Here is a 17,106-nt window from a genome sequence, read left to right on the forward strand (position 1 = left end):
GTGTTATGGTGAACATGTTTACAATTATTGGCACATTTGATAACCATTTATGCATCTTACTTCCCATTTGTGTTATGGTGAACATGTGTACCATTATTGGCACATTTGAAAACCATTTATGCATCTTGCTTCCCATTTGTGTTATGGTGAACATGTTTACAATTATTGGCACATTTGATAACCATTTAAGCATCTTACTTCCCATTTGTGTTATGGTGAACATGTTTACCATTATTGGCACATTTGATAACCATTTATGAATCTTAATTCCCATTTGTGTTATGGTGAACATGTTTACCATTATTGGCACATTTGATAACCATTTACGCATCTTACTTCCCATTTGTGTTATGGTGAACATGTTTACCATTATTGGCACATTTGATTACCATTTTATGCATCTTACTTTGAATTTGTGTTCTGCTGAATGTGTTGTTACCATTTTCACAAAAGCATTCATAAAATAGATCATAGCCATACAAACTTTAATACTATTGCACCATTCAAACTTTTACAGATTTAGTACATCTACCAATGTAATAAACTACACTACAAACTTGTTATCATTTCATCTAACTTACATCTTAATAACCACCGCAACAAGACATACCAAAATACTCACTAGCAGCCCCACAATCAGTTTGAGCAACATCACAGATTCGATATCTTTATGTTGAAGGTTCAATTGCTTCTTAAAAGCCCTAAATTCGTCTTCTTCTTCATCAACCCATTTGAAATGACCACAACCACCATCTTCATCCTACAAAAAGAAGAATAAAATTACATAAAGAAGGGACGATAGTAGAGAGAGCATAATTAGGGAAAACATCACAACAATTACCTGGTAATTAGGGCAGCCACGAAACTTTCGTCTTGGGTTTTCTGGAGTGCGTGAAACATAAATAGGGCAAATATGAAACATCCCAAAAATACGACCCGAAAATTTCATTTTAAATATAACAAAAATCATAAAACTGAGTATCACATAATAAAACCATACATTGCGTATCCCAAAACCATACTAAAATATTGTGAGAAAAACTGTGTCACAACTGTATCAAAACATATCTAAGAAACTGAATCGACTCTCAGGACAAAAACTGAAGTTGTGGTGTGTGCGATGCCATCATCCCGAGCTCTTCCCTTTACTTGCGGAAGTACCTAAAACCAAAACTAAAACCGTAAGCACGAAGCTTAGTGAGCTCCCCCAAACTACCACATCCCACACAATAACAAATAAAGCACATACTGGGCCTTGCCCACTGCATCGGACCGAAGTCCGGAACTGACTGCATCGAACCGAAGTCCGGAACTGACTGCATCGGACCGAAGTCTGGAACTAGCTGCATCGGACCGAAGTCTGGAACTGTCTGAACATAGCATAACATAAACACGTATTTGCTAACATAACACACATACTGCATCGGACCGAAGTCCGGAACACATAACACAAACACATGCTTGAATCACAAAGACATCAAGCACTCTAACTACTGCATCGGACTGAAGTCCGGAACTACTGTTAACTAAACGGGTCGGCATTGTGGCCGTAGACCCGTTCCTATTGGAAGGAAACTCACCTCGTGAACTGGCTGCTGTGTGTATGGCTCTGGAAGCTATCTGCTGCTGCTCCGGTATCTCCCCGGCTACAATTCCATAAAAACACTCAATCAAATACTAATCACTGCATTGGGGTAAAATGACTCTTTTACCCCTGGTCAAAGTCAACTCTCTCGGTCAAAGTCAACCTACAGTTGACCTGACTCGCCGAGTTGGGCCGCCAACTCGCCGAGTCTCTATTCTCACTTCTCAACCCTACTCGTGGCTACTCGTCGAGTATGGCATCAACTCGACGAGTTCCCTTTCGATTCTAAAACTCAGGCAATCTGCATCCGACTCGCCGAGTCATATGAACAGCTCGACGAGTTGTTCTTGAGCTAAGAAGATTGTCTTGGACTCGCCGAGTTGTATGAACAACTCGTCGAGTCCCTCCATCACTGAGTCTGACCTCCAACTCACTGAGTCCACTCTACTACTCACTGGTCCCCACTCATCATCACTCAAAAGGGGAAAAATTGGGGACTCACGACACGACTCGCCGAGTCGTTCTTCCGACTCGTCGAGTCGCATGCATGCAGCTGCTCTATACTCGATTCTGCTTGAATCCAGCGTATAAAACTTATAGATCTGGGCTCCCTAAGCTCGATTAACACGTAAAGATTCTATCTTTACGTGCCCATAAGCATCCATGAAGATTATAAGGCTCAAAAAGCATAATAAAGGCTAGATCTAGGGTTCTCATGCAAAGCAACTTCAAAAAGGCAATAGATCAGGGCTCTACAACTCTTAAATGAACAGATCTAGGGAAATCTCGACCCATTAAGGCATCCATACAACTATGAAGCTTGAAAAATACATTAAACTAGCCCTAGAAGTGTTCTAATGGAGGTTTTAAGCATAAAACAGAATGATTCCGAGAAATACCTCAATGAACTCTGATTTTGACCTTGGATCTTTGCTCTACACCTCTTCTCTTTGGTCCTTTCTTCTTTTTCTTCTTCAAACCTTCAAGAATTCACACAAAGTCACTTTAATCAATCAAGGGATGGCTTAGGGTTTCTCACAGGCTCTCTGAGGGTGAAGGAGGCGAGTTTGGGGCACATAACATTGCTTAAATAGTGAGCAAACCCGGGGATTTAGGGTTTTTTCCTGGCAGGCAGACTCGCCGAGTCCCGAATATGGACTTACCGAGTCGCCGACTTACACATGCTCGAAATCCCACCCCTACTCGACGAGTCGGGCTATAGACTCGCCGAGTCCCTCTTGAATACTTCTAAATAAATATCATGGAAGCAACATACCAGAGACGGGTCGTTACAATTCTCCCCCACTTGTCTCAGACTTCGCCCTCGAAGTCTGCTACGGCTGAATCTACAAATAACTCCGGGTAGTGCTCTCTCATCTCCTCCTTAGCCTCCCACGTCCACTCAGACCCCTTCCGGTGCTGCCACTGCACCTTCACTAACTGAATTACCTTGTTCCTCAAGGTCTTTGTCTTCCGGTCCAGAATCGCGATCGGCCTCTCAATATAATTCAGGCTGCTATCAACCTGAATATCTTCTACGGAAACAACTGATGACTCATCCACCAAACACTTCCTCAACTGAGACACATGGAAAGTGTTGTGGATCTGGCTAAGCTCTGCTGGAAGATCCAACCGATATGCAACCCGACCCACTCGGGCCAAAACCCTGAAAGGACCAATGAACCTGGGGCCCAGCTTGCCCCTCTTCCGAAACCTGATGACACCCTTCCAAGGTGAGACCTTCAGAAGGACCATATCGCCCACCCGGAACTCCAAGTCTGAATGCCTCCTGTCGGCGTAGCTCTTCTGCCGACTCTACGCAGTCTGCAGCCTACTACGAACCTGCTGAATCAACTCGGTCGTCTTGAGCACCACCTCTGTGCTCCCAATGACCCGCTGACCGACCTCGCCCCCAACAAATCGGGGTCCTACACTTCCTCCCATAAAGCATCTCAAAGGGAGGTCGATCAATGCTCGCATGATAACTGTTGTTATACGAAAATTCCGCTAACGGAAGATATGTATCCCAACTGCCACAGAACTCTAGGACACATGCCCTGAGCATGTCCTCGAGAGTCTGAATCGTCCTCTCGCTCTGCCCGTCCGTCTGAGGGTGGAAAGCGGTGCTGAAATGGAGACGAGTACCCATCTCGTCGTGAAACCGCTTCCAGAATCTGGATGTAAAACGGACGTCTCGGTCTGACACCACCGATGTCGGCACTCCATGACGTGCCACTACCTCACGCACATAGATATCGGCTAACTTTTCTGCCGATATGCTCTCCTGGACCGGTATGAAATGCGCACTCTTCGTCAACCGATCCACTATTACCCAAATTGAATCTACCCCACGTGCGGTCCTGGGAAGCTTGGTGATAAAATCCATGGTGATGTCCTCCCATTTCCACACGGGAATGTCTAACAGCTGCATCTTGCCGTGAGGCCTCTGGTGTTCTGCCTTGACCTTTCTGCAGGTCAGGCACCTCTCTACATACCAGGCGACATCCCGCTTCATGCAGGGCCACCAATAATCGGGTCGAAGATCTCTATACATCTTCGTCGCCCCTGGGTGGATAGAAAATCGAGACTTATGAGTCTCGTCCATCAACACCTGCCGTACTCCGCCCCAATACGATACCCACACTCTCCTATGAAGGGTCAACAACCCTCAACTATCATAATCAAACGAAGCTACTTAGCCCACTATCCTCTCACACTTCTGTCTCTCCTCCTTGAGGCCCTCAACCTAAGCCTCCCTGATCCGTTCCAACAATGGAGTAATCACTGTCATGAAACTGCGTAGACAACTCTTGCATCTCAGGGGGAGCTAACCGATACGGGGCCTTAGCTATCGGCGCCGCAACCGGAATCAGATCGATCCCGAACTCGACCTGTCTCTCTGGAGGTATTCCAGGCAAATCCTCTGGGAATACATCAGGGTAGTCTCGCACTACCGGAACATCATCTACTGCCACCTTACCCTTCTCCCGGGCATCCAAAACATAAGTTATATATCCGGCGCAACCCTGCTGAAAATAGCGCCTCGCTCTCGCGACTGAACAAAAAGTTGGTCCGCGCTGTGGCCTCTCGCCCTGAATCACTAACTCTCCCCCACTGGGAGTGCGAACCCTCACTAGCTGCAGCTCATAATCAATCACCGCCCCATTGGGACTCAACCAATCCATGCCTACTATAACCTTATTCCCTCGCAGGGGAATAGGGACCAAGTCCACCGAAAACTACTCGTCGAACAACTGAAGAGAACACCCTCTATGCACTCTGGCGACCCTCACGGTCCTGTCATCTGCTATCTCAACCTCTAGTGGACAATCCAGCTCCCCTGGAGCTCTACTAAATCTCTTGCTAAGCACTAACGATACAAACGATCGGGTAGCCCCCGAATCAAATAATACTGTAGCAGAAATGCCGTTCACAGAGAACGACCATATACAAAACATATAATCATAAGCAATAATCAATCAATAATAATATAGAGATGAAGGGAAGATACATACCCGTCACCACATCAGGAGTCGCTCGTGCCTCCTCTGCTGTCATCTGAAAAGCTCTACTCTTCGCCACTGGCGCCTCGGCTCGGCCCTGCCGGCCATCTGTAATCCTCAAAGTAGTAGGGGCAGGTGCAGCCACCTTCCCTGTTGCAGCTAAACTCGGACACTGGGACTTTTTATGTCCCCTCTGATTGCACTGGAAGCAAATCAGATCTGATGCTGCAATGGCGGTAGCAGGGGCCGTACAATCCGTGCTCAAATGCCCAGTCCGACCGCACTTGTAGCAACCGGAACTCCCTGCCTTGCACACCCCATCGTGCAGTCTCCCACACTTGCCACATCGACCATGGCTCTGCTGACTCCTGGATCTGTGATCTGAAACCTTGGGCTTTTTGCCCGAACTACCTGTACCCGAAACCGCCTCCGGTTTCCTCTTCTTCTCCATCTCAAGGTCAATTTCCCTCTCCCAAGCCCTAGCAATCATGTCATCCAACGTTTTACATTTGGACCGGCTCACAAACTGGCGGATATCGCTCCGCAACATCTCATGATAACGGGCCTTCTTCATCTCCTTATCGGTTGCATACTGAGGAACGAGAAGAGCCCTCTCCCTGAACTTGGCGGTGATCTCCGCCACGGTCTTTGTAGTCTGGGTGAGGTCCTGAAACTCTCTAGCTAACTGCTGCACCTCAATAACCGGTGCAAACTCTGCCCTGAACCTGGTAGAGAAATCAGCCCAGGTCATGGCATCTAGCGCTGCATCATCTCCAATGGTATGTCCGACCTCTTCCCACCAATCCCGTGCCCTGTCCTTCAGAAGACAGGACGCCAATCTAACCTTGTCCCCCTCGGGACACCTACTCGTGCGGAAAGCATTGGCCACATCCGCCAACCATCTAGTACTCGCTATGGGGTCCCGCGCCCCGTGGTAATCTGGAACTCCACATGCCCTGAACTCCCTGAACGTAAGTGTGCGCGACCCCATCATGGCCGCCACCTCGGCACGGAAGGTGCCCAACCTCTCATCCATCAGCTCTAGGATACCCTCCTTGATCGAACTGAAGATCACAGGAGTCTGCTCCAGTATGATACGAGTAATCTCTGAAGAAAGAAACTCTCTAGTCTGCTCATCCATACGCTCGGCCCCCGAGCCTGATCCTGATCCCTCCCCGGCACTGGTACTGCCGTCTGCTAGCCTCGAACGCAAAACCACCATTCTGAAACACATCATGGCAACATCATAAAACTGAAATATCTCAAGGGATCATTGATACTACTACTAGCTTCCTGGTCTTGCCTCAGCCTTCCTTGATTCGAGTACGGATCCTCTGCTTTCAGTAGTACGGGCCCATACTACCTTCCACATCTATCCGTACTTTCCTCAAGAACTGCCTTGACTCCACCAAGTCACTATTACTACTACTGATCTCTGCTACTCTCATCCTAGGCTTGCCCTAGGGAAATCTCTGACTCCACTCAAACCAGTCCTTAGCTGCTGAAGGCCTCCTTATAATGCTAATTAGCCATCACCTGAATACCATCACATGTGATGAGGCTCAGATAATCCTTCGAGTAAAAGGCTCGTCCCTACAACGGTTGGACTCAAACAAGAGATGCGCAATAGGGTCAAATCCAACACTCTGAGATTATTCAACCCTGATCACATGTGATGTGACGTATTCACCTAATGGCTAACTCCCATCACTCGGAGTCCCACAAAGCACAAAGCAAGCAGCATTCGGACACAAGAAACTACTCAAGTGATTCTATCCTCATAACGAGAAAACTGTACTAGCATACAATGCTAAACTCAGACTATTAGGCATAACCTAAACAGGCTATCCTACTACTGTCTACTCAATACTAGCATGCAATTCTCATAAAGCTGAAACACATATAGCAGGCACATAAGGCATCCTCCTAGATCCTTAGTCCTATACTAGCATGTTGTTCTACTGAAACTGAAACTGAAACTGAAACTAAAACTGAAACTGAACTAATAAACTTGTATGGGTAATTTGGGAGTACTTACTTGAGCTCGGCTGATCGCATGCGCCACACCCTTATCTCGTTTAAAAAAAATTCTTTTCTTTCTAAGTGCTTTTCAAAATTCTTTCGAAAACATTTTCCTTTTGAAAATCTTTTTATCTTTCCCTTAGTTTGAGTTCAGATACACCCGGAAGTGTATCCGAATCCCTCAAACCAAGGCTCTGATACCAACTTGAAACATCCCAAAAATACGACCCGAAAATTTCATTTTAAATATAACAAAAATCATAAAACTAAGTATCACATAATAAAACCATGCATTGCATATCCCAAAACCATACTAAAATATTGTGAGAAAAACTGTGTCACAACTGTATCAAAACATATCTAAGAAACTGAATCAACTCCCAGGACAAAAACTAAAGCTGTGGTGTGTGCGATGCCATCATCCCGAGCTCTTCCCTTTACTTGCGGAAGTACCTGAAACCAAAACTAAAACCGTAAGCACGAAGCTTAGTGAGCTCCCCCAAACTACCACATACCACACAATAACAAATAAAGCACATACTGGGCCTTGCCCATTGCATCGGACCGAAGTCCGGAACTAGCTGCATCGGACCGAAGTTCGGAACTGACTGCATCGGACCGAAGTCCGGAACTAACTGCATCGGACCGAAGTCCGAAACTAGCTGCATCGGACCGAAGTCCGGAACTGACTGCATCGGACCGAAGTCCGGAACTATCTGTGTAACAGCCCGGATTTCCAGGTATTTTATTGTTTTTATTTTTTTTGTGTTTTGAGAGGGGACTCGGCGAGTTGGAGCTCAGACTCGCCGAGTAGGGTCGCGATTCTGGACGCGGGATTCGTCTGGACTCGGCGAGTCCAGGATATGGACTCGGCGAGTCCAGGATATGGACTCGGCGAGTCCACGCTGTTTAATGAAACCCTAATTTCTCGGGTTTGGAACCTATTTAAAGGGCCTTATGGCCGTCATTTGCACCCAACAGTCCATAGAGAGAAACCCTGGAGTGCTTTAGCGATTTGAGAGAGAAAGGAAGCATTTCTTAACATTTGTGTGTTGTTTAGCAAAGAAGAGGGAGGTTCTAGCCAAGAGGAGGCAAAGGAGACTGCTATTCGGTGGATTTGAAGCTTAGCTCTTCAATCTAAAGGTATGATTTCGGCTCATCTCCTGTTTTGTGAAGTATAATTGATTTTAGGGTTTCTTGTGACCTTGTTGAGTTGATTGGATGGCCAAATAGTCCCTTGCTAGTGATGAGACTTCGGATCTGGATCCATAGAGGTCCAGAGAGCCTCATTCCTCAAGCTTTATAGAGAACAATGGAGGTTATGACCTTGAGTAGTGAGATTTGTTGATAATTCTTCATATATGGTCATATAGAGGTTGTTTATGCACCAAGTCTGGGGCTTTACGTGGTGAATCAGTCTAGGAGGGCCAGATCTAAGAATTGTTGGAGTAGATCTGACCTTAGAAGCAAGTTTGAGTGATTGCATGGCATGGACTCGCCGAGTCCGATGAGCAGACTCGGCGAGTAGCTTGAAGATTGCCTTGGACCGGCCAGTGAGTGGTCCAGTCGAGTCAGGGGTTGACTCAGTGAGTGAGGGCGAGTTAGAGAGGGTTGTCAAAGTGGACTGAGTCGAGCTAGGACTCGCCGAGTCGTTCTTGAGACTCGGCGAGTTGAGTCGGGGTGGCCCCGCGATTTCTGCCAGGTGAAACTCGTCGAGTCAGGGGGGAGTACTCGACGTGTAGAAAGGGAATCCTAGAGAGTTGGTGAGAACGTCTAGACTCGCCGAGTTGCCGTGTGCACTCGCCGAGTCCGGTCAAAGTTGACCGTTGACCGTTGACCTGTGTTGACTTCTTAGGGATAGTCAACCTTAGAGATAAAAAGTGTTAATTAGAGTCATGTGATGTTATAGGAGGATTAGAGCTCGGAGGATCGAGTACGAGGGGTTTCCAGGGTTCGTGAGATACCGAGACACGCGAGGTGAGTCTTCTCACTATACTTTACCTTGAGTAGGTAATCAGAGTTATGTGTTAGTGTATGTATGTTATGTGTATGCCATGTGTTGTACTGCATTATTTCTATGTGATTTATGCTGTGCATGATTACAGAGTTGGAACCGAAAGGTTCCTAGAGTTAGAACCTGAGGGTTCACAGAGTTGGGTGCACGGACCCATAGAGTTATAGCCTCGAGTGGCTAATATGTGTTTTATGTGGTATTTTGGGGAACTCACTAAGCTTCGTGCTTACAGTGTTAGTGTTGTTGTTTCAGGTACTAGCGATGACCGTGGGAAGGCGCCGGCTTGATCTGTACACACGCAGGGGACTTTGATATATTTATGTGATCTTGGGATTTGTATGATACAGATTGGAATTTGAAACTTAATGTTTTTATGAAATTAAATGAGAAATGTTTTTTTTATATTGCGAAAAATTATTTTGAAATTCACGGTGTTACAGTCTGAACATAGCATAACATAAACACGTATTTGCTAACATAACACACATACTGCATCGGACCGAAGTCCGGAACACATAACACAAAACATGCTTGAATCACAAAGACATCAAGCACTCTAACTACTGCATCGGACTGAAGTCCGGAACTACTGTTAACTAAACGGGTCGGCATTGTGGCCGTAGACCCGTTCCTACTGGAAGGAAACTCACCTCGTGAACTGGCTGCTGTGTGTATGGCTCTGGAAGCTATCTGCTGCTGCTCCGGTATCTCCCCGGCTACAATTCCATAAACACACTCAATCAAATACTAATCACTGCATTGGGGTAAAATGACTCTTTTACCCCTGGTCAAAGTCAACTCTCTCGGTCAAAGTCAACCTACAGTTGACCTGACTTGCCGAGTTGGGCCGCCAACTCGCCGAGTCTCTATTCTCACTTCTCAACCCTACTCGTGGCTACTCGTCGAGTATGGCATCAACTCGACGAATTCCCTTTCGATTCTAAAACTCAGGCAATCTGCATCCGACTCGTCGAGTCATATGAACAGCTCGACGAGTTGTTCTTGAGCTAAGAAGATTGTCTTGGACTCGCCGAGTTGTATGAACAACTCGTCGAGTCCCTCCATCACTGAGTCTGACCTCCAACTCACTGAGTCCACTCTACTACTCACTGGTCCCCACTCGTCATCACTCAAAAGGGGAAAAATCGGGGACTCGCGACACGACTCGCCGAGTCGCATGCATGCAGCTGCTCTATACTCGATTCTGCTTGAATCCAGCGTATAAAACTTATAGATCTGGGCTCCCTAAGCTCGATTAACATGTAAAGATTCTATCTTTACGTGCCCATAAGCATCCATGAAGATTATAAGGCTCAAAAAGCATAATAAAGGCTAGATCTAGGGTTCTCATGCAAAGCAACTTCAAAAAGGCAATAGATCAGGGCTCTACAACTCTTAAATGAACAGATCTAGGGAAATCTCGACCCATTAAGGCAGCCATACAACTATGAAGCTTGAAAAATACATTAAACTAGCCCTAGAAGTGTTCTAATGGAGGTTTTAAGCATAAAACATAATGATTCCGAGAAATACCTCAATGAACTCTGATTTTGACCTTGGATCTTTGCTCTACACCTCTTCTCTTTGGTCCTTTCTTCTTTTTCTTCTTCAAACCTTCAAGAATTCACACAAAGTCACTTTAATCAATCAAGGGATGGCTTAGGGTTTCTCACAGGCTCTGTGAGGGTGAAGGAAGCGAGTTTGGGGCACATAACATTGCTTAAATAGTGAGCAAACCCGGGGATTTAGGGTTTCTTCCTGGCAGGCAGACTCGCCGAGTCGCCGACTTACATGTGCACGAAATCCTGCCCCTACTCGACGAGTCGGGCTATAGACTCGCCGAGTCCCTCTTGAAAACTTCTAAATAAATATCATGGAAGCAACATACCAGAGACGGGTCGTTACAAAATATCACCACAGCTCCCGATTTTTCCTTCTTGATGTGCCACTCCAGCTTGAATTTGATTTCGACGTTGTCATTTGGTGTACAAATCTGATTTTGTTTTCGTGATGTTCTTCTTCAAAAACCCAGCTTCGTCGTTTGGTAAATGGGGTTAAGAAACGGGGGGGGGGGGGGGGGGGGGGGGGGGGGGAGTTGAGGGGTAACCGGTAAACCCTCTTGCAACCGGGTATTTGGCATAAACGCAAAAGGTGAGACAAGTATGCGGCATTAATGACACAAAAACCCGTCGGAGGGTAAAACCGATTTTTTTTTTATAAAATTAAGACTTTTTATGACATTATCCCTTAAAAATATTGATCAAAATAATTGAATTTTTGGTACATATTAAAACAGGTCCAATCTGGATTAACTAAAAGCTATGAAGATATTGTTATTTTATTAATAAGTGAGACTTGTTTTAAATATAAAATTTTATATTTCTATTATAATAATCTAATATTTTTAAGAAATCTCCAAAAAAAATCTCATTATTTTGAAAATTAACGATTAACTCATATATTTTAATAGACTAGCCCAAAAACGACAAATTTCTTCATTGTAGCCCGTTTTGACTTGTTCAGCAGAGTATTAGACTAAATCGTTATTTTTTCTAAAATAATGAGATTTTTCTACATATTTCCTCAAAATTTATATCTAAATGACATAAAATGAAGAAATTTACGGGTTTCTAGGATTTTTTATTAAAAAAATAGATTTAATCATTAATGTTTCTAAAATAATGCGATTTTTTTAAAAAAAAAACATGTTCGGAGTTTGTCGTATATATTCAAATTATGTGTTGTGTAACTTTCGACTATTTTGACTATTTTGAACAATTTCTTTGTTAACATTTTTTCTAATTTTAAACATCTAATCCTTTAATTAAAGATATAACATGTTTAGATCAATATATTCGTATTCAAATACCGTCGAAGTTTTCATATTTGAATTTTTTAATAAAATATCTCTTCTCTACAATAATAAATAAAGATCTTTTTTTACATGTCACATTCTCATTCATTTTGCCACATGTAATTTTATGGTAATTTTAAATTAATTTTTATTCACATGTCATTTTATGGTTTTTCCATTTTATTAAATTCTACATAATATTAAATGTAATAATAAATGTATATCAATTTCATTTATGACTTTCCTTCTAATTTCAAAATTACCAAGTTAAAGTTTTATTAATTTCTTTTATTTATTTATCTAAATTGTTTTTTTTAATTTAAAAGAGAAAAAAAAAACACTTGAATTTTTATAATTCAATATTTATTTTTTTATAGATTCAAACTTCTTAAATGTTTAGAATTTTATATTTAATTTTTATTATAAATAAATCAATGTAATACATGGGTCTCACACCTAGTTAACTAACAGATGCTAGAAAACTGAAGCAATTAAAAAGAATATAAAACCTGCATGATAATAAATCTTAGAAGTATATGATAACTAGTTATTATGGAAGCTAGAATTTCTTGTCATACACTGATACACCCCGTTGGTTAGCGGACAAATACAAGAACGTTGCTTGAGAAAACTTTTCCTAATTATAATTTATCCGTTGGAATACTTTAAACAAAATTTAAGTTGAATTTAGGGTTTTATTTTTCTACACATATATTATGATTTATATGTGGTCCCATGTTTCTGTTATACATGGTATTAGTAGATAGTCGCAATACATGAATAATCAAGACATAATAAATAAACTTAAATAGATGGTGCTTAAAAACAAGCAACCATAATAATAAATATGTTGCATTTTCCTACGGAAGCTTTATAAATCACATTGATATTGAAGTTACCCACATTTTGTGGGCCAGTTTACATGGAACGATTTTTGTAAGAAGTTGAAATTCTTAGTTTAATAGTATTAACACCATAAATGATTTTATTTTGGTATTTATTTTTACAAGTCATGGTTATATAACCCTTATAACTAAAGAAATAAAACGAATATCGTATTTAATAATTTCTCGTTATATAACCCTTTTACGATTAGAAAAATATAATGAATATTGTATTTAATATTGCGTTTTATTGTTTGTAGATATAGTGTTGCTTTTTTAAGCATATAAGTCGACTTGGCGGTTCCATTTGTCTTTCCGTTAGGCTGGAAGGAGTGATAACATGTGTTAAAACATTGTCACCTCATATTTTTATAGACAACTAAGCAAAATATGATGACATGGACTGATGATGTGTTTAGAAGGTAATAAATTTCTTTTATTAAATAAAACATAATTTTATTAAACTATTTAAATATAATAAATTATGAAAAGTGTACAGGTTGCTAAAGCTAAAATTACAACCATTTAAAGGTGAAATACTCAAACACGGACCATTTATCTTCTCTTTCCTCTCGCCAGACAACTAGCGACCTACTTTTGTCAACCCAGCTTAGCACATGGATAGGGAGTGTCGGCGAGGCTTTAGCAAGTGCTTGGCGAGGGAGGGTGGCGAACCACTCCCTTTAGTCTTACATTGGATATTAAGGTCAAATCCCCTATTTCATTTCTCTTTCTTACCTATGTCTACCTCAACCTTAGTGTGTGTGTATGTGTGTGTGTGTGTATATATATATATATATTTATAGGGTAAGGTTCAATAGATAACCATAATTAACCAAGTAACCAAGGAACCCATCTTTTTTTCAACTTTTAGAACTTATTTTTTATCAAAAAAAAACTAAAAATACAGAAATTCATAACTTTTTATTCTTTTTCCAAAGATATCAAATTCGAAAAAAATCGTCAAATTCACAATGTGAATCTAAATTCACACAGTGAATCCGAAAAATATATTTAACATTCACAATGTTATGTTATGAATTTAGATATTTTTAGTTTTTCTTTTCGATAAAGAAATAACCTCTAGAACTTAAAAAAAAATTGTTGAAGAACCAATAATTATAGTTCTCTATTGAACTTTTCCCCTCTCTCTTTCTCTCTCTCTCTCTCTCTCTCTCTCTCTCTCTCTCTATATATATATATATATATATATATATATATATATATATATATATATATATATATATATATATAGAGAGAGAGAGAGAGAGAGAGAGGTAAATTCAATTAGAAAAATAAAAGACTGATAATAGAAAAAATCATTCTCAGCCAATCATATATATATATATATATATATATATATATATATATATATATATATTATCAAGATCAAATAAGAAGGAAAATTTTGGTTTGGGTAACAATGTGTCTAACTATGAGTTTCTAACTAGGGAGTCTTTGGGTTCAATCTCATGCATATACTAACCCCGCTATTCGAACAAAAATGAAGACAATTACATCTAGTCTAAGGATGTAACATGCATTTGTAATGTTCACCGACGTTTTGAAAACGGACACTTTTGTAAACTCTTAGTAGGATTGTCAATCGGTGACTATATGTTAGATAACATGTATATTGACATGTGAAAACATTGAGTTTTTTTTTATTAAGATGTGGCTTGTTTATATTATTACATGATTGTAAAAAATATATTAACATATATACAAAATTATAAAATATAATAAAATTTTGCCGTCTTGTCTTGCCTTGAAAAACATCATGGCCTCGCCATGTCTCTCAACGCTTGTGACTCAGTATGCCGCCAAGTCACATCTTACGTTATTTAGAACTATGCAGAGAACTAAATTGAAAGAGAAAGAAGGCTCTTAGGTCCTTTGTTTGGTTTGATTCCTAAGGAATTTAAAGAAATGGAATATAATTTACATAATTACTTTTTAATTCCTTATATAAAAGTTTTTCAATTCATTCCCACGCATCAAGAATTCACATTCAGTTGCTTATCTTTTTTTTTCTTCTTCTAATTGCACAATTATCATTCTATGTATATGAGATTTTGGTAAAAAATAATAATATCATCTACGTGTTTTATATTATTATATAATAAATAACATTTTGTTTTATATTATTATATATAATCATTTTATTTCAATTTAAGAAATATTTTTACTATTTGATTGTAGTCTACGAAATGTTAGTTATTTTTTTAATTTATATTATATATAATAGTTCAATAAAAGATGTTGTAATTAAATAAAGTTTTGTCTTGTTTATTAAAAAATATAAAGGGTATTTCTGTCATATTATAAAATTTATTTTTCAATTTCTTTGTAAAATCAGCAAACCAATAAAAAAAAGGTTTCATTTCTTGTCCTACAAACGTATTTCAGCTTCTAGTACATTTAGATTCTAATTCCATTGAATTCCAATTCTTTTTACAAATTTTATTCCTTCAAAAAAACATTTTGTGAAACGCCTTAGAAAAGAAATGCATTTTTATGTATATACATATTTTTCTGTACATTTGCACATTTTCTTAAAAAAATGCATATTTACATGCCCAAAAAAATCAATATTTTTTGTATGCTTTTATATGAATCACCTAATGTTCATGTGAAATTCGATTGTCAAAATTTAATATGGATGAAATATTCTTTAGTTCGCTCCCTCGATTTAAGTTTTGCATTGATCTTATCTTATATCTTATACTATATATAAATATAAAGCATAATAGTCATATCTTGAATTTTAAGAGGTACAAGATACAAAGTTTTTTGTACAAATCAATTATTCCTAACAAAACCATTAATACTTACCGAAAATTTGAAGATTTGAATTAAGGAAAGTAATTAAAAAATTAATTTGAAGCAAAATAACAATTTTAAAATATTAAATTCATCAATATAAGTTAATTTACATTTCTTAAACTAAATACAAATAATAATTAATTTACATCAAATATATTAACATATAATATAAATATAAGTTTTAAACATAAATATTTTAATTAAAAGTTGTAAGTTTTCTTATTACATAATAACTAATAACAAAATCTAATAATTATTTTCCCGTAAGAAAACTATTCGCCAAAAAACTATTTATCGCCACTGTTTTGCACGGGCACACACACACACACACACACACACACACACACACACACACACACACATATATATATATATATATATATATATATATATATATATATATATATATATATATATATATATATATATTTTGTTTTTTTAGAATGGCAAGTTAGTATATGTGTGAGATTGAACTCATGACCTTATTAGCCAAGTGAGCTAATCCGAACTTGTGGTTCGTTGTTGTAACTGAAATAACGTAACAAAAAACAACATTGAGTTTTTAGAAAAAATGAAAAAGAAAAACCCATGAAAATTTAGAGTAAATTAGTCCCTATGGTTTAGGGTAATTTACGTGTTTGGTACCTAAGTTATTTTTTTTAACTCGGACGATCCATAAAGTGTATTTTTGTTACACGTTTGGTCCTTACTGAACCTACAAAGACTATATTGGCCTTATTTATTTATTTATTGTCTATTTCTTATTTACTAAATTAAAAACTATTTAATAATTAAAGCGAGTCCCACCCCCAAACACCCATGCTTAACATTCTCATCAATGAATATGTTTGGAATACAAAAAGTTAAAAACGTTTAGTCGTCGCCGGTCATCTTCTCCGACTGCCCTCTTCTCCGACAATAATAATCTTTTCCAAGGAACCATCCTAGTCACGGTAACAATCATCTAAAATCTTTAACCAATACAAAGATAAATATCAAAATCCAAAACAATAAACCTACAATTTGGAATTAACAAAAAGATACATGGAAAAAAGGCTACAGATATGCAAAACAAGAGGCAGATGAATTCCAAAAAAACAATCAAAAGTACAGAAAGATATATGGAAAAAAGGCTACAGATATGCAAAACAAGAGGCATATAAATTGTAAAGATGAAATAAGTAGCAAAACTCGAGCCCCAAATCTCTATTCTCATCAAATTCATTGAAATCAGCTTTTACTCCAATTAGAACCCATTTCCAGGGGTAATCTTCAGGAAAAGATGAGAGAAAGACGTGCTTCCAGTGAACCTGATCTGAACTCAGCGGCGGTGGAAAAAAAAACAGCAGTCATATCCTCGACTAGGGTTTAGGTTTATCAGGAAGAGGAGGAGACGAAGGAGGCGTAGAGATCTTTCA

The sequence above is a fragment of the Lactuca serriola genome, chromosome 1 (genome assembly GCF_051521515.1).
Source record: "Lactuca serriola cultivar US96UC23 chromosome 1, Lser_US96UC23_V15, whole genome shotgun sequence".
Taxonomy (NCBI): Eukaryota; Viridiplantae; Streptophyta; class Magnoliopsida; order Asterales; family Asteraceae; genus Lactuca; species Lactuca serriola.